The sequence below is a fragment of the Macaca nemestrina genome, chromosome 8 (assembly GCF_043159975.1).
Source record: "Macaca nemestrina isolate mMacNem1 chromosome 8, mMacNem.hap1, whole genome shotgun sequence".
In the NCBI taxonomy this organism is placed as follows: Eukaryota; Metazoa; Chordata; class Mammalia; order Primates; family Cercopithecidae; genus Macaca; species Macaca nemestrina.
The window spans coordinates 138,942,250-138,960,488 of NC_092132.1; the positions used below are offsets into that span (position 1 = coordinate 138,942,250).

Sequence of the window (18,239 nt, forward strand, 5' to 3'; positions counted from 1 at the left end):
GTCTGGTACACAGAAAGAAAGGTAATACTTTCACTCCTCCCTGTTCAGAATGCATCTGGAGAATAATATTCAACTTGAACACTGCAGGTATTAATGGTGACACTGACAAACTGGAGAGCAAAGCAGAGAACAGAAATCAGGATAGTGAGACTCTACCAATCTGTGGCATGATGACTGCTGAAAGAGCTGGAAATAGATTGCCTGGAGAGTCCAGTGTGAACGCCCACCTCAAATATTTGTTCAGCTGATATGCGAAACCTGGAAGGTATTTATACCATGAGATTCCAGAGGGAGGAAAGCAAGCACTATTAAGCATTTCAAAGGAACGGTTTTCAGCTCCATATATGAAACATTTTCTCAACAAATAAAGCATTCTAAAGCTACAATTGGCTGTCTCCCGAGAAAGCAAGTTCCCTATCTAAATTGTTTAAGAAGAGGCTCAAAACTATTATTTAATACTGACGTTTATAAAAAGGGTTCTTACTCAAACAGAAGATTCTGGCTGTGGTAACATTAGAGTCTTTTCCATCTGAAATATCTATGAAAAGTCTTTTAAGAGTACATGCCAGAGTAAACAAAAAGAGTCTACAGAAGGAAGCCCCATCAGGCCGAGAAAACAGGCTCTCTTGATTTTGTTCTCCACACAGCCCTGATTGGTCCCTTATATAATAGCTCTTCCATTCTCATCCCATTTCCATTACCTTGGAGTGGCCTTAAAAATCTCAAATTCATCAACAACCTCTTATCTCTGAGAACTGAGACCATCTGTGTCAACATGACTTACTAGTTTGTTAACGGAAATCTTTGCCTGGCAAAGATAAGACTATAAACCAAAAAAATAACCTACTGTTTGCTTCAAGAAATTCTCACAGATCAATTTTTCAGAGACAACAGTCCATACACCTGGATAAACAGCTTACTTTAAGACTCTTGCCTTAGTGTCCAACAAACCTAAACTGTTCCGTCACAGAATTTGCCTAATCCACATAAGCAGCCTGTCTTAAAAAGCCCACCTTAAACCATTTAAGCGCAGATCCCAAAGCCCTATAAATATCCTTCTTCTACTTCTTCCTTCTGAAACACTGCAAAGTTTTTCTTACTGCAGTTACATTCTAATACATATGGCTTTGCTTTATTAACAGATCGATGACAACTGTGGGGAATTCAGCATCTCCATGCACCTACTTCTGTACTGAACCATCAAACAACCCCCAAACCCAAAACGGCTACTATATAGACTACAAAATTAACTTCCTTCCTGCAGCACTATTCTTATATTATTCTATGGCAAAATTTTAAAAATAAAACACACACACACACGGTATTTTACAAATCATCTTCAATTTCAAAAGTACGTTAAGTAGAACTGTCCAGACACATACTATGTGATTCACTTTATGGTAACTTCAAGCAAAGGCAAGGCAATCTATGGTGATAAAAATCCTAACAGTGGCTTCCTATGAGGAATGGCAGGTGTACATGCAAGAGGCCCTGAGGAAATTATGTGGGGGAATAAAAAGGCTTTATATTGATTATTACAGAGAAATATACACTTATTAAAATAGGCATTTAAGATCCATGTATTACACTAGTTGTACATTTTACTTCTATAACATTTTTTAAAGTCCATTTAAGATTTCTAATTCCAGACAAGATGAATGGAGGTACTTGTGTCTGTCTCTCTGGTTAAATACTGCCAAGCATCCTGGATATCACATACAAAACAAACATAAGATTCTGAAAGGCAGAGAGAAGAAAGCATACAGAATAGGGATCTCCGGACTAACACTATGATTCTTACTTAATATATCCTGGACTGGATGTTACTGGAGAAGCGGGCAACCCAGAAACACCAACAGGCAAAGTCAAAAAAAAAAAAAAAAAGCTCCAGCCATTCTCTCTAGCCAAAGGACCAGAAAAGGGACAACAAACATTCTCTTTCAGACAAACACTGAAAGAGACGTCTGTCTCTGTCAGACAAACAGTTTCTTAGGTAACTGCCCAACACCACTCTTTCTTCACATCATTCCATGATTTCCTACCGCTCAGATGATTAGGAGCAAATTACCACAAAGCTTTCAAGGTCCTTCATAATCTAGTAACAAATTATCTTTCTAGTCTCATTTCTTAACACTCACAGGCACTAACCACATCAAATTACTCTCTGTTCCCTCAACAAGGCATATGGCCTTTGTTCATTCTGTCCTCTCTATCTTTCCACTTGTCCATTAACTGAAGAAATTTAATTTTTTTCCTATATCCAGCCTAAGGAAAAAGCTCTTTCACTCCTACTTACTCTATTCACACAGCACTTTGCTTATATTATGATTATAGCTAGTCTCATATTCTATCAGAAATTATCTGTAGAATCACCTACAGCCCTGAATAAATTGTGAACTTCACAAATACAGGAATTGAAACCAGAATATTATTACATCCCCAGAGCTACAAAGAGGGAAAAGCACACAGCAGTTATTCATTGAATTGAATTAAATAAATGACTCTAAGTGTGAGTATGTCTGGTGGAAGAGCATGACAAACTTTTTCCTGAGTCAGTGCAACTGCCTTTCTGGACCCAGAGATTATTTGGAGTTGAAATGTATTTGGATTTAGAATTTCATACCCTAAGCTGCTGCTTTCACTGTAATCTTGTCCTGTTTTCAATCTAAGGAATACGCAAAGGACAGGGTATTTAATCTCTACAACTAATAATAGATTCTATTCAAAAGTAGATAATAAAAAGATTATAAAAAGATTCTCATATTGCAGTATTGGAATGCCCTTTCTGCTGACTCAAGTCCTGTTTATTAAAAAATGGGCTAGGGAGACATAATATAGAGGCTTTTGCAGATGCTTATATAATTCTTGCTTCTATAGCACTTGTTGAAAGCCTAACCACTTGGCCAAAAAAATCTATTTCAAAAGTTCTATTTAACCTCTAAGTGCTTTATAAAACATTGAATTAGACTTTTCCTGTACACTGCCCTAAACAAAGTCCATACTCTTTGTAAACTGCACTAAATCTAACAAGCAACGAAGTATTCCAGTGGCTTCTCGCTCTTGTCAACTTCCTCATCTTTCAAACTCATATTGAAGGGAAAATGTCATGTGCTATCAGGATCTAAAGTTGATTTGAAAATACAACTATTAATAAGGAAATTACTTGCTGCATATAATCTTATTACTGGAGCAAACAGCATTTTTTAAAAGTCACATCAATTATATCAGATCATATGACCATTGTTAATGCTAGGTTTTATGGTAGATTCTGAATACTGACAGATGGAGACTAAAATCCAAGTCGTCTGTTTTACTACCATCAATGAAATAGTACAGAGAGAGCAAGAGGAGTTGTGAGAGAGTGAAGTCTAAAAGTTTCAAGAACTACAGTGAATGAAAGCTCTAGGAGAAAATGAAAAACAATGAGAATGCCTTCAGCAATGACTTAATAACCAGTAATGAAATATACATTACAATTCACTGAATAGTTGTTACAGTTAAATGACTGCTAGTTATATTTACAATGTATTTTAATAAAATTGCTAACTTAAAATAGGCCGAAGATGGCTGCCCATGGTTGGCTCACCCCTGTAACCCGGGCACTTTGGCAGGCCAGTATTGGAGTATCACTTGAGGCTAGGAATTCAAGACCAGCCTAGATGATACAGCAAGACCCTGTCTCTACAAAAAAAAAAAAAAAATTTTAATTAGTTAGGCATAGTGGCATGCACCTGCAGTCTCAGCTACTAAGGAGGCTGAGGTGGGAGGATGGTTTGAGCCTAGGATTTTGGAGTTATAGTGAGCTGTGATCATGCCACTGAACTCCAGCCTGGGCCACAGAAGGAGACCCTGTCTCAAACAAAAGAAAAGAAAAGAAGAGAATGGTCCATGCTTTTAGAACTTAATATGTTAACTGATAAGCAAACTGGAGAACAATAAAGGTTTCTATTTGTAAGCAACAGAAGAGCATAATGAAGATGTATCACAGTCAAACATATAAAAAAATTTCATTTTCACCTAGTAATGAGAGAATGGCATAGAAAAAATATCTTAAATATCTAATATTGTCAGATACTCTAATTAACTAATAGCAAATATTCTGAGATGTAATAGTATAAACAATTTAGGTGCCGTAGAGATTACCTTGATAACATAATAAAGACATTTCTAAACCATAAATGAGGTTTGAGGCAGTCTCATATAATGGGAAAAGCATTCCTGAAGTTGAAGTTGAGTTTACATTTTGAACCTAAAACTACAACTTAAGGATTTAGTAAGTATATAAACAGAAAATCAAGTCTCAGACGCAATATACAGTTACTACTTATTTCATAATTGATTGTTTTCATACATTTAGTGAAAGAAATTGTAAAGTCACCTAACTTACAGAGTTTTTAACAGATTTTTGCAGAATTTGATGTAGAACACAATAATTTTATTCCTTGGCAGAAATAAAATGTTGCTTTTCACAGTAATTGCTAATTTGGGAGAAAATTACAGCATTTTTGCATTATTAACATAGCAGCTTTGCTAGACATCTATTATAAAATTCATTTTAGGAACAAGGCTTACTTTGAATATTATAATCTTCAACAGTATTTTTTAAGTTTCATTTTTAGGGATAAAATAAGAAATATTTTAAATTGTTTTTAAATTTGTATGGTATATATTAACTTTGAATTTCAACACACAGTTTGGGGTAAACCAAATTAAATATATTTTGGATAAGTCCAAAACTTTTCAAAGATATTAAGCTCTGGTATACCCTGTATAAGGTAATTTATTAACTAGACTAAACATTGATATTGTTAGATAGCTAGAAATAATTTCACAAATAATAATCTTTGCATTGTATATAGTAAAGTCTCCTAGTTACTACATAAATAAAAATAAATGTAAAACAATTTCTCAAGTTACTCCAAAAACAGGCAAACAAAAACAAAGTCCTTTACATTTTATAAATACATAGGAAAACACAGGCAGCATTATGACCTAAACAGATAATAAACATAACCCACTAGGTCTGGTCGTTTTACATGCACTTTCTTTGGCTCATTCATTCATTCATTCAACAGATATGTGCAGCCTTACAGAGAGAATTATAAAGATGAGTAAAATTCTGATTCTGTGGTCAAGATATTTGCATTTGAGAACGTTGTAGCAATACAGCCAACTAGACCCCCAGCACTTGGCTCCCTCACAAAGACAGCCAAAACCTATGAAAACCTCTGGTATATAGCAAAGGCTGTGCAAGGAGGAAAGTTCATAGCCCTAAATGCCTACATCAAAAAGTCTGAACGAGCACAAACAGACCATCTAAGGTCACAGCTCAAGGAACTAGAGAAACAAGAATAAACCAAACCCAAACTCAGCAGAAGAAAGGAAATAACCATGATCAGAGCAGAACTAAATGAAATTGAAAGAAAAAAATACAAAAGATAAATGAAACAAAAAGCTGGTTCTTTGAAAATATAAATAAAACTGATAGATCATTAGCAAGATTAACCAAGAAAAATAGAGACAAAATCCAAACAAGCTCAATAAGAAATAAAACGGGAGATATTACAGCTGACACAATTGAAATACAAAAGATCATTCAAGGTTACTATGAACACCTTTACATACCTAAACTAGAAAATCTACAGAGATGGCTAAATTCCTGGCAAGCTGCAACCCTCCTAGCTTATTTGATACCCTGAACAGCAGCAAGATTGAAATGGTAATTTAAAAATTACCAACAAAAAAAAGTCCAGGACCAGATAGATTCACAGCAGAATTCTACCAGACATTCAAAGAAGAATTGGTGCCAATTCTACTGACACTATTCCACAAGACAGAGAAAGAAGGAACCCTCCCTAAATCATTCTATGAAGCCAGTATCACCCTAATACCAAAACCAGGAAAAGATATAACCAAAAAAGAAAACTACAGACCGATATCCCTGATGAGCACAGGTGCTAAAATTCCTAACAAGATGCTAGCTAACTGAACCCAACAAGCTATCAAACAGATAATCCACCTGAACAGATGATCAAGTGGGTTTCATACTAGGGATGCAGGGATCCAGGCACACAGTGTAAACTGTCAGTGAATCTACCATTCTGGGGTCTGGAGAATGGTGGCCCTCTTCTTACAACTCCACGAGGCAATGTCCCAGTAGAGACTCTGTGTGAGGGCTCTGACCCCACATTTCTCTTCCACACTGCACTAACAGAAGTTCTTCATGAGTGCCCCACCCCTGCAGCAAACTTCTGCCTTGACATCCAGGTGTTTCCATACATCCTCTGAAATCTATGCAGAGGTTCCAAAACCTCCATTCTTGACTGCTGTGTACTCACATGCTCAACACCACATGGAAGCTGCTAAGGCTTGGAGCTTGTGCCCTCGGAATCCACATCCCGAGCTGTACCTTGGCCCCTTTTAGTCACAGCTGGAGCAAAAAGGACACAAGGCACCAAGTCCCTAGGCTGCACATGACACAAGAACCCTGAGCCCAGCCCTTGAAACCATTTTTGCCTCCTAGGCCTCTGGGCCTGTGATGGGAGGGGCTGCCGTGAAGACCTTTAACATGCCCTAGACAAATTTTCCCCATTGTCTGGGGGATTAACATTCAGCTCCTCATTATTTATGCAAATTTCTACAGCTGGCTTGAATGTCTCCTCAGAAAATGGGTTTTTCTTTTCTATCTCATTGTCAGGCTGTAAATTTTGTGAACTTTTATGCTGTGCCTCCCTTATAAAACTGAATGTGTTTAACAGCACCCACCTCACTTCTTGAATGCTTTGCTGCTTAGAAATTTCTTCCACCAGATACCGTAAATCATCTCTCTTGAGTTCAAAGTTGTGCAAATCTCTAGGGCAGGGGCAACATGCCACCAGTCTCTTTGCTAAAACATAACAAGAGTCACCTTTGCTCCAGTTCCCAACATGTTCCTCATCTCCATCTGAGACCACGTTAGTCTGGATTTCATTGTTCATATTACTATCAGCATTTTGGTCAAAGCCATTCAACAAGTCTCTAGGGAGTTCCAAACTTTCCCACATTTTCCTGTCTTCTTCTAAAGCCCCCAAACTTTTCCAACCTCTCCCTCTTACCAAGTTTCAAAGTCACTTCCACATTTTTGGGTAGCTTTTCAGCAACGCCCCAATCTACTGGTACCAATTTACTGTATTTGTCCATTTTCACACTGCTGATAAAGACACAAGAAGAAAAAGAGGTTTAATGAACTTAAGTCCCACTTGGCTTGGGAGGCCTCACAATCATGGCAGAAGACAAGGAGGAACAAGTCACGTTTTAATGGATGGTGGCAAGAGAGAGTTAATGCAGGGGAACTCCTCTTTATAAAACCACCAGATCTTGTAAGACTTATTCTATCATGAGAACAGCATGATAAAGACCTGCCCCCATGATTCAATTATGTCTCACTGGGTCCCCCCCATGACATGTGGGAACCATGGGAGTTAACATTCAAGAGGAGATTTAGGTGGGGACACAACCAAACCACATCAGAGGGTGCTAACTGCGTGCCCTCCTGTGCCCAATCTTTCTTTCCACTGACACCACCGCTGCGCTGACACTAGTGGCCTTGCCCCCAATGCTGCACTGCCACTGCTGCCTGTGTGAATGGAGGGCACCAGTCCCATGCCCAAAAGATCTCTGCCCCTGCTCTGGCACTGGCAATGGTGCAAACACATGCTTGGATGCCAGCACACCCAACACCTCAGCTTGGCCAACGAGCACGCACCCCGCCAGGCTGCTGCTGCTGCTGCCATGAGTAAACCAGCACAAATCTCACTGCCATCTTCCCATCAAGCACTTTGGCTGACACCACTCATGGGAGTGTTGTGACCAGCTATCTGGGAACAACTCACCCCCTCTAGTAATCAGGAGGAACCAGAGAACAAAGCTAGAGCCTGAAACCAGCGCCCCAGAGTTAGGGCATGCAGCTCGGGAGCCTTCAGCTAAGCCATGGTCCCCCAAAATCTTCCAGCAACAAAGCCAGTCAACCAAACCCACCTTATACCATAATCAAGGCCCCAAGGATATCACAGAGGATAAAAGAACAAAAAACTCATCCAAAGGATGGTAACTTGCAAGACTGAAAGGACATCAGCCCGCAAAGATAAAAAGAAACCAGCACAAGAACTCTGGCAATTCAAAAAGCCAGAGTGTCTTCTTACCTCCAAATGACCACACTAGTTACCCGACAATCATTTTTTTTTTTTTTTTTTTTTTTGTATAGAGCTTCTCTCTTGTTGCCCATGCTGGAGAGAAATGGCATGATCTCGGCTTACTGCAGCCTCCCAGGTTCAAGTGATTTTCCTGCCTCAGCCTCCTGAGTGGCTGGGATTACAGGCGCACGCCACCACGCTTGGCTAATTTTGTATTTCCAGTAGAGACAGGATGTCACCATGTTGGCCAGTCTGGTCTCAAACTCCTGACATCAGGTGATCCACCCGCCTCGTCCTCCCAAAGTGCTAGAATTACAGGCATGAGCCACTGCGCCTGGCCAACATGGTTCTTAACCAGGCTAAAATAACAGAAATACAATTCAGAATATGGATAGAAACGAAGATCACCAGGATTAAAGAGGAAGTTGAAACCCAGTCCAAGGATTCTAAGGAATACAATAAAATTATACAGGAGATGAAAGACAAAATGGCTATTTCAACAAAGAACTAAACTGAGGTAATAGAGCTAAAAAACTCAAAGAATTTCAGAATACAATCACAAGTATCAACAGCAGAATGGAGCAACCTGAGGAAGGAATCTCAGAGGTCAAAGACTGGCTCTTTGAAACTCATTCAGAAATGAAGAACAAACAATAAAGAAGAATGAACAAAACCTATGTAAAAAATGGGACTATGTAAAGCGACCCAAATCTACGACTCATTGGTGTCCCTGAAAGGGAGAGAAAGCAAGCAACTTGGAAAGTGTATTTCAGGATATCTATCATCCATGAAAATTTCCCCTAGCCTGCTAGAGGGGCCAACAGCCAACATTTAGAGTCAGGAAATGAAGAGAACCCCTGTGAAATGCTATACACGATGACCATCCCAAGACACACAATCATGAGATTCTCTAAGGTCAAAATGAAAGGAAAAAAGTTAAGGCAGCTAGAGAGAAGGGCCAGATCACCTATAAAGGGAACCTCTAATAAGGCTTAAAATAGCAGAAACCCTACAAGCCAAGAGAGACTGGGGACCTGTATTCAGCATTCTTAAAAAAAAAAAAAAAAAAAAAAAAAACTAACTAACTTCCAACCAAGAGTTTTATATCCAGCCAAATTCAGCTTCATAAGCAAAGAAGTAAAATCCTTTTTGGAAAGAAAATGCTAAGGGAATTCGTGACCACCAGCACCACCTTAAAAGAGGTTCTGAAGGGAGTACTAAATGTGGAAAGAAAATATCATTACTGGCCACTACAAAAATATACTTAAATACATACACCAGCGACACTGTAAAGCAACCACACAAACAAGTTTACATAATAACCAGCTAACAGTACGATGACAGGACCAAATCCACACATATCAATATCAACCTTGAATATAAACAGGCTAAATGCCCCAATTAAAAGGCACAAAGTGGCCAGTTGAATAAAGAATCAAGAGCCAATGGTAAGTTGTCTTCAACAGATCCATCTCACACGCAATCACATCTGCAGGCTCAATGTGAAGAGATGGAGGAAAATCTACCAAGCAAATGGAAAACAGAAGAAAGCAGAGGTTGGTATTCTAATTTCAGACAAAACAGTCTTTTAAGCAACAAAGACCAAGAAAGACAAGCCCTTTACATAGTGGCAAACGGCCCAATTTAACAGGAGGACCTAACTATCTTAAACATATATGCACCCAACAGAGGAACACACAGATTCATAAAACATGTTCTTAGAGACCTATGAAGAGACTGACATAACCACACAGTCCGATAGTGGAAAACTAATAAGTTAAATTGACCACTAGCTAAAGTACTAAAGTAAGAGACAACATCCAAATAAACTCAATCAGAAATGACAAAGGGGGTGCTACCACTGACTCCACGGAAATATAAAAAAAAGCCCTCAGAAACTACTACAAATACCTCTATGCACACAAGCTAGAAAACCTAGAAGAAACAGATAAATTCCTGGAAACATACAACCTCCCATGATTGAACCAGGAAGAAGCTGAATCCCTGAACTGACCAACAGTAAGTTCTGAAACTGAGTAAGTAATAAAAAGCCTAACAACAAGAAAAAGCCCAGGACCAGATGGATTCAAAGTGAAATTCTACCAGATGTATAAAGAAGAGCTGCTACCATTCCCACTGAAACTACACCAAAAAATAAATACATAAATAAATAAATAAAAAAGAGGGGTCTCCTCCAGAACCCATTCTATGAGGCTAGCATCATCCTGATACCAAAAACTGACAGAGTTACAACTAAACCAGAAAACATTAGGCCAACATTTTTTATGAACATGGACCAAAAAATGCTCAACAAAATACTAGCAAACTAAATCCAGCAGTATATCAAAAAGTTAATCCACCATGATCAAGAAGTCTTTATCTCTGGGATGCAATGTTGGTTCAACATACACAAATCAATAAATGTGATGTACAACATAACAGAACTAATAAAACAAACCACATGTGCCAGGTGCGGTGGCTCACGCCTGTAATCCCAGCACTTTGGGAAGCCATGGCGGATGGATTACTTCAGGCCAAGAGTTCTAGACCAGCCTGGCCAACATGGTGAAACCCTGTCTCTACTAAAAATACAAAAATTAGCCAGGCATGGTGGCAAGCACCTGTAATCCCAGTTACTTGGGAGGCTGAGGCATGAGAATCGTTTGAACCCAAGAGGCAGAGGTTGCAGTGAATTAACATCATACCACTGCACTCCAGCCTAGGCAAGAGAGCGAGACTCTGTCTCAAAACAAAAACCAGAACCACCTGATCATCTGCATACATGAACGGCTTTCAAAAAAATTCAATATTCCTTCATGTTAAAAACCCTCAACAAACTAGACATTGAAGGAACATATTTCAAGAGCCCTCTATGAAAAACCCACTGCCAACATCATAGTGAATGGGCAAAGCTGGAAACATTCCCCTTGAAAGGTGGAACAAGATGAAGATGCCTTCTCTTACCACTCCAATGTAACATGGTACTGTTAAGTCCTAGCAAGAGAAATCCAGCAAGAAAACGAAATAAAAGGCATCAAAATAAAAAGAAAGGAAGCCAAATTATCTATGTTTGCTGACAATATAGCTCTACACCTAGAAAACCCCATAGTCTCTGTCCAAAAGCTCCTTGATCTGCTAAACAATTTCAGCAAAGTTTCAGGATAGTAAATCATGTAGAAAAATCAATAGCATTCCTATACACCAACAACATCCAAGGTGAAAGCCAAATTTAAGAATGCAATCCCATTCATAATTGCCACAAAAAGAATAAAATACTTAAGAATACAGATAACCAAGGAAGTAAAAGATCTCTGAAATATTTCATAATTGTAAAACACTGTTCAAAGAAATGAGAGATGATAGAAACAAATGGAAAAACATTCCATGTTCATGATTATGAAGAATCACTATAGTTAAAATGACCACATTGCCCAAAGCAATCCACAAATTCATTGATATTCCTATAAAACTACCAAGGACATTCTTCACAGAATTAGGAAAAAAAACTATTTTAAAATTCATATGGAACCAAAAATGGGCAAAGCTGGAAGCATTTGGCATTACCAGACTTCAAACTATACTGCAATGCTACAGTAACCATAACACCATTGTACTGGTACAAATATAGACACACAGACCAATGGAACAGAATGAGGAGCCTGGAAGTAATGCTGCAAACCTACAACTATCTGATCTTTGACAAACCTGACAAAAACAAACAATGGCAAAACGATTCCCTATTCAGTAAATGGTGCTGGGATAACTTGCTAGCCATATGCTGAGGATTGAAACTGGATCCCTTCCTTACACCCTACACAAAAATCAACTCAAGATGGATGAAATACTTAAACGTAAAACCAAAACTATAAAACCCCAGAAGATAACCCAGGAAATACCGTTCTGGAGATAGGATCTGGCAAAGATTTCACGATGAAGACGCTCAAAGCAACTGCAAGAAAGAGAAAAATTGACGAATGGGACATAATTAAACTAAAGAGTTTCTGCACACCAGAAGAAGTTATCAACAGCATAAACAGACAACCTACAGGATAGGAGAAAGTGGTGGCAAATTATGCATCTGACAAAGGTCTAATATCCAGAATTTGTAAGAAAAATAAGCAAAAAAACCCTTCCCTTTAAAAGTGGGCAAAGGACATGAACTGACACTTTTCAAAAGCAGACAAACACCTGGCCCACAAGCATAAGAAGAAATGCTCAACATCGTTAATCATTACAGAAATGCAAATCAAAACCACAATGAGATGCTACCTCACACCAATCAGAATGGCTACTAAAAAGACAGACAATATAGATTTTGGCGAGATGGTGGAAAAGAAGAAAGTTTATACACTGCTGGTGGGAGTATAAATTAGTTCTGCCAATGTGGAAGGCAGTCTGGCGATTTCTCAAAGAACTTAAAACAGAATTAATTACCATTTGACCCAGCAATCCCATTATTGTGTATACACCCCAAAAAATGTAAGTTGTTCTACCATAAAGACACATAGACGTGTATGTGCATCACAACACTATTCATAGGAGCAAAGAAATGGAATTAACCTAAATGTTCATCAATGGTAGAACAGATAAAGACAATGTGGTGCATATATACATATATATATATATATGTATATATGTATATATATATATATACACGACTATTAAGCGGCCATAAAAAAGAATGAGATCATGTGCTTTGCAGAACATGAATGGAGTTGGATGCCATTATCCTAAGTGAACTAACACAGGAACAGAAAACCAAATAGAGCATGTTCTCACTTATAAGTGGATCGTAAACACTGAGTACATATAGACACAAAGAAAGGAACAACCTCTCCCAATTGGTACCACAACCATGATTGCCAGGCATGGTGTTGGTGGATTGGTTACTTTGTCTCTTACCATTGGTGTCTGTGCCATTAAACTGCAAGACATGGCTGAGCAAGATCCATTCGGTGTCCCTGTTGGCACCCCTGGGGATCCTGTCCTGGGGAATGGAGTGGCCGGCACCAGTGAAGAAGACCCAGCAGCGGCCTTCTTGGCACAGCAAGAGAGCAAGACTACGGGTATCAAGAACAACAAGGTCACCTTCGACATCCTGGATGGTGTCGCCCCCTGGCCCCAGCCACAAGGCAAACAGCTAGGGGTCCAGATGCTGTTGACGGAGTGATGATGGTGACTACCACTAGGAAATTAATGGTCCAAGAGACAATGATGCAGCTATTTCACAAGTGGATCGATTCTAATCACAGCCTGAAAATATTTGCAAATGGAAAGAAGAGAAAATGGAACGCTTAGAAGCACTTGCTGGCTATTCTCAGAAGCAAGAAGCAGAGTGGAAAGAAAACATGAAAAAGGAGCTGGAAGAGTGGTGTGCAAGACAAGACGAGCAGCTACAGAAAACAAAGGCAAACAACAAAGGGCAAAGGGCAGAAGATTTTGTAAATGACGTTGATGAGTCATCCCCCAGCACTGAGTGGCATCAAGTGGCCTGGCTGTGTGACTGTAACCCCAGGTCCAGCAAGCAGGCCGAAGAGGTCCCCCGCACACACTCAGTCCTCAGCTCCCTCGGGCAGGCACCCCTGGTGCACTGATGAACCGCCCCTGGAAACACTACATCTGCAGTATCTTCATCCTACCCAGTGAAGTTCTACAAAGTAACTGGATTAATTATGCTGAGTTCTTTTGGACCAAACTTTTTTGTGTTTAGAGCTGATTGTTGTTTGTGATTGCATGTTTCCTTCAACTGTGTCCTCCCTGGCATACAGAGAGGAGGGGGAAGGAGGAAATGGAAGGGAGGGAAGCCTCCTAACAGTAGCTTCAACCTGTGCTTTTGTGTATTATTCTGAGAATACATTTCTATTTCAAACAAAAACAAAAAACAAAAGACAGAAACAACAGACCCTAGGACCTACTTGAGGGTGAGGATCATAAAACTACCCATCAGGTACTATACTGATTACCTGGGCAGTGAAATAATCTGTACATCAAACCCCTGTGACATACAGTTTAGCTACATAACAGCACGTGTACCCTTGAACCTAAAAGTTAAAAACAAAGAATACTAAGTGTTAGTTTTTGAATGTTCATCTCATGTAAGGCTACGAAAAACTTACTAAAATCATAGACTAGCATGATATGGAATCAAAACCTAATGACGCTTGATAAACATGCATTGAAAAGAATTTTTCTGAGTTATTGAAATGTACATCTTGTTTTGAAATTGTAGAGTTATAAATGAAAAATGTTTTTTTCAATCCTGAATGTACATAATTATGAATTATCTTTAATATAATTATACTTAACTTCATTGATGTGAAAATAATTTCTTTTTTTTTTTAAGACCATAGGACTCTTTCCAATGTACTACACAATTTACCTAACAGGAAAAAATTTAAAGAATATGAAAAAGTTAACAAGTAGTTTATCCCTTTCTCTGTGGGAGCACTGATTCTGTCTTTTGGTTCTTACACTTTCTCCTCTGATGTAGTATTTCTTCTTGATACTCAGAGAATAATGAACTATATTAGATGAAGTTTGATATATTAAGACACATTCGCATTATGTAGTTCTATAATCCTACTGTGCATGTGGTTTTAATTACAAACAAATGTTAGCAGAGAAAACAATTTTTTTCTGATCCACTTAACATTTTGAAAGGCTAAAGATATAATTTGAGTTCCTATTTGCAAAGAAAGATTTATTTATCTATGCAATATCGTTAATTTAGTATCTACCATGTGTGAATGCTTTTTTATGAAGTAAGGGTACAATTCACATGGTTCTTCATTGTAATTAATTGCCAGGATCATAGGTAGGTAGCAACAATTGAAGGGAGGTATAAGAGCAGTCTGGGCTGGCAATCAAGATGCAGTCAGATGTTAGGATAAAGAATGCATATAGTTTAGTTTAAATGGTGACACTAAAAATTAAAACCAGGTGGAAAGAAGGAATGAAGAGGCAGACACAAATATGAAAAAATAAAAAGGAATATAAAGATAAGGCAGAGTTTGTAAGAGATCAGATGCAGTGTCACAGCCATAAAATGACCATGGTGCTGAGGCAAAATTCTAAAACAATTCCAGTCTCAAATATCATGCAACTCAATAAGAAGTGAAGCTCTGAAGACTGAGACTTTAGGCTAACCGATATCATATTATGTATCCCCACTAGACAATGAGCTGCATGATACATCTGTACTACTAGTGCAAACAGAGTACATAACAGATACGTTAGGTGGATAGAAAAATAAAGGCATAAATAAATAAAAGGGAAGAATCTCAATTCCAAATACTACCACCAAGATTTCTGTATATACTTAACGTGTGTCAATTACTCTTGTCTTGCTGGGTTTTTTGGTTTAGGATAATGTTAACATTCTCTTTCCTGGTGATATGAAGACTGTAATAAAGCTACTGAATGCCCTTTGTAAATATTTCTGTTGAAAGCATTACATTTAATCTAAATCAGTCTATATGATTTTTAACTTTTTTAAAAAATGGGATGATAGCATCCTTAATGGCTCTCAAAGACCTAGCATATACAAAATCCCTGAGGCATGAAAGTGAAAAAAGTTGGATAAAGTATAATATGGTTGCCTAAGAAATAGGAAAAAAATGCCTCAATGATAAATTTTAGACTACATCAGCAGGTCATTTTGCAATAAAATGTTCTGCATGTGCATGTAGAATATAACACTCAGTTTTACTCACAACTGAATTATAATGCAGTGAAAATTTTTGGACTATATCTGGCAAACCCAGAGAAATTCTTGTCAAGCAGTAGCTAAAATCCCAATCTTGAAAGTAACGCATTTGTTCATGGTGGGAGTTACAGCCTACGCATAAGCTTTATTTCGTCAAGTGCATATTGTTAAAAGATTATTGCTTTTTTAACAACAGAAATTGTTTCTATGTCCTATGTAACCATACGTTTGTATAGTTTCCCTTTAGTTACACAATAATGACTGCTTTTGTGTTGACTTTCATGCTGTTCAGTGGACCATTAGTACTTGACTTGTGCCATTATATAGTATCTTAATAGTGACAAACAAATAAACTTGCAAATCAGCACAGCACCACACTGCCTGCACTATTAATTTTCTTTATATTCTCTGTGTTCATTTACATTTAAGTTCAATGAAGAAACACTTTGTCAATATCTTCAGGTTTTCCTAGACATGTTTGATTTCACAATTAACATGAAAATGTGAGCGGAGTCACTAGCCTTACAAATACCACTAATTTTTCAAAAAAAAAAACAAAGAACTAAAAGAACACCCAGCAAAATACTCCTGTCTTTTATTAAGCTTGTCAGGCCCAATTTGCTCACTGCAGTTGGAAAATTCAGCTATTAAAGATAGAATCAGAATATCAGAGCTGATACAGGTCTGTTATACACTGATTCTGTTGATTGCCACAAACTATGTGCCATTCTAAACAGTGTTTTCCCCAAATGTACACTGTTGATGTTGAGGTCAATGTGCAGTAGAAATAAATGGCTCAGAGGACTGCAGTGAACACCACTTCTGAAAAATACAATTCAAAACAAAGGCCCTGTTGACATAGCATCAATAATAAACTTTCTGATAAGGGAACAAATTATCTATCCATCTGTTTAAGAATTTTTTAAATCTTCAAGATGTCTAACTAGAAACAGCCGGGAACTGTCTATTCCACCAAGCGGAACCAAAATATCAAATAAACCATCACACTCTGAATAAAGATTTTGTGAGAAAGCATCAGGTCAACAGAGAGGAGATGGACATTGTGATTAAAGAGGGAGGAAGCTAGGAGGCCACTCAGAGTCGCTGGGCACTAGGACCGGCCCCCTGTACTGAACCAGACCTGAAGAAGCAGTGAGTGAAGGAACTTCGGCACCACACTCCCACCACATACCTCTGGGATCCCAGCTACAGGTTTCCCAAGACCCCCAAAGACCTCTGAACTGGCAGGGAAGCCACCCAGAGAACAGGCAGAAGCACAGCTCAAACTTGCATACATCCCCAAATGTTTCACTGTGCAGTGCAGCTGCAGCAAAATGTGGGACCACAGGTGTCCATGCCCCAAGGCTTGCCATGCTGTACTGAGTGGCTGCAGCTCCTGCTGTCTGCTAGGCTGGAAGAGAGCAGAGCCACCATTGCTACAGGGCTGGGGGGCATCTGATCCATGTAACCCCGTGGCCTCTCCTAAGCCTGCCTGCCTGAGTGATCTTGCAGAAGTGTGCCCACAGCACAGCCTCCATTGCCCCATCTGTTTTGCTGCAGGCCTAGGAGCAGTCTGCTCTCCTGCAGCACAGCTGGTGCCTGACATCCAGGGGCTAGAGAACAAACCCCTGAATCTGGTCCCAACTCCCCAGGACTTGACGACACCACCCAGGGATACCAAGCTGAGATCTGTGGCCTTAGCTTGAGTGGGGAAGCAGCCCTCAGTCTCAGAACACAGAGAAGACTGTGGCATGGGCTCATGTGCTGACATCAGAGCTGGGCATCCTCCCTTCCATAAGACCAGTCCGGGATGAATGCAGCCTGACAGCCAGCTGCAGCTTCTTCCCCAAGGAGTCCCAAGGCATCAAATGTCTAGAACAGTTATCTGGGTGCAGAAGGCTTAGGACAAGCTTAGCCGGTTGGGCCTGCTCCTGGTGCAGACACTGGAGGGAGACCCACCAGGTCAGGAGAACTCAAGCTTGTTGGGCTGCCAGGTTGAAAATATACCAGTTGTACATATGGTTCCACTGCTGCCCTGGTCAGGATCCTCTGCCCTTCATCTGCTGCATCACCAGACCACCAGTGAACACACTCCACAACTCGCTCTGACTCACGCAAATACAGAGAAGAGTGGGTTTCCAACGAGTTGTGACTCTCCTGGACTGCTCTACAGGAGGCAGAAGCATAGTCCATTACAGCCCACCCCCTACCCACCCCCAGGGCAAGGAAAACATTGGAAAGGCACCAGTAGTTGAATGGGTTACCGCCAAAGCTCAGAAAGCAGAGAGGCAGTCATATCTCGCCCCCGCCTTCCCTCCCCAGAGCACTACTGTGGATGCAATGAAATACAATAGTGGAGAGCA

General features: G+C 39.3%; 1 protein-coding gene and 1 pseudogene across 4 annotated transcripts in view; one reads left to right on the top strand and one right to left on the bottom strand.

Annotated features, from left to right (window-relative positions):
• LOC105491113 (tumor suppressor candidate 3) overlaps nt 1-18,239 on the bottom strand; it is a 209,442-nt gene that overhangs the window by 60,726 nt on the left and 130,477 nt on the right. The window lies entirely within an intron of this gene.
• Nucleotides 12,840-13,891, top strand: LOC139355912 (clathrin light chain A pseudogene; annotated as a pseudogene).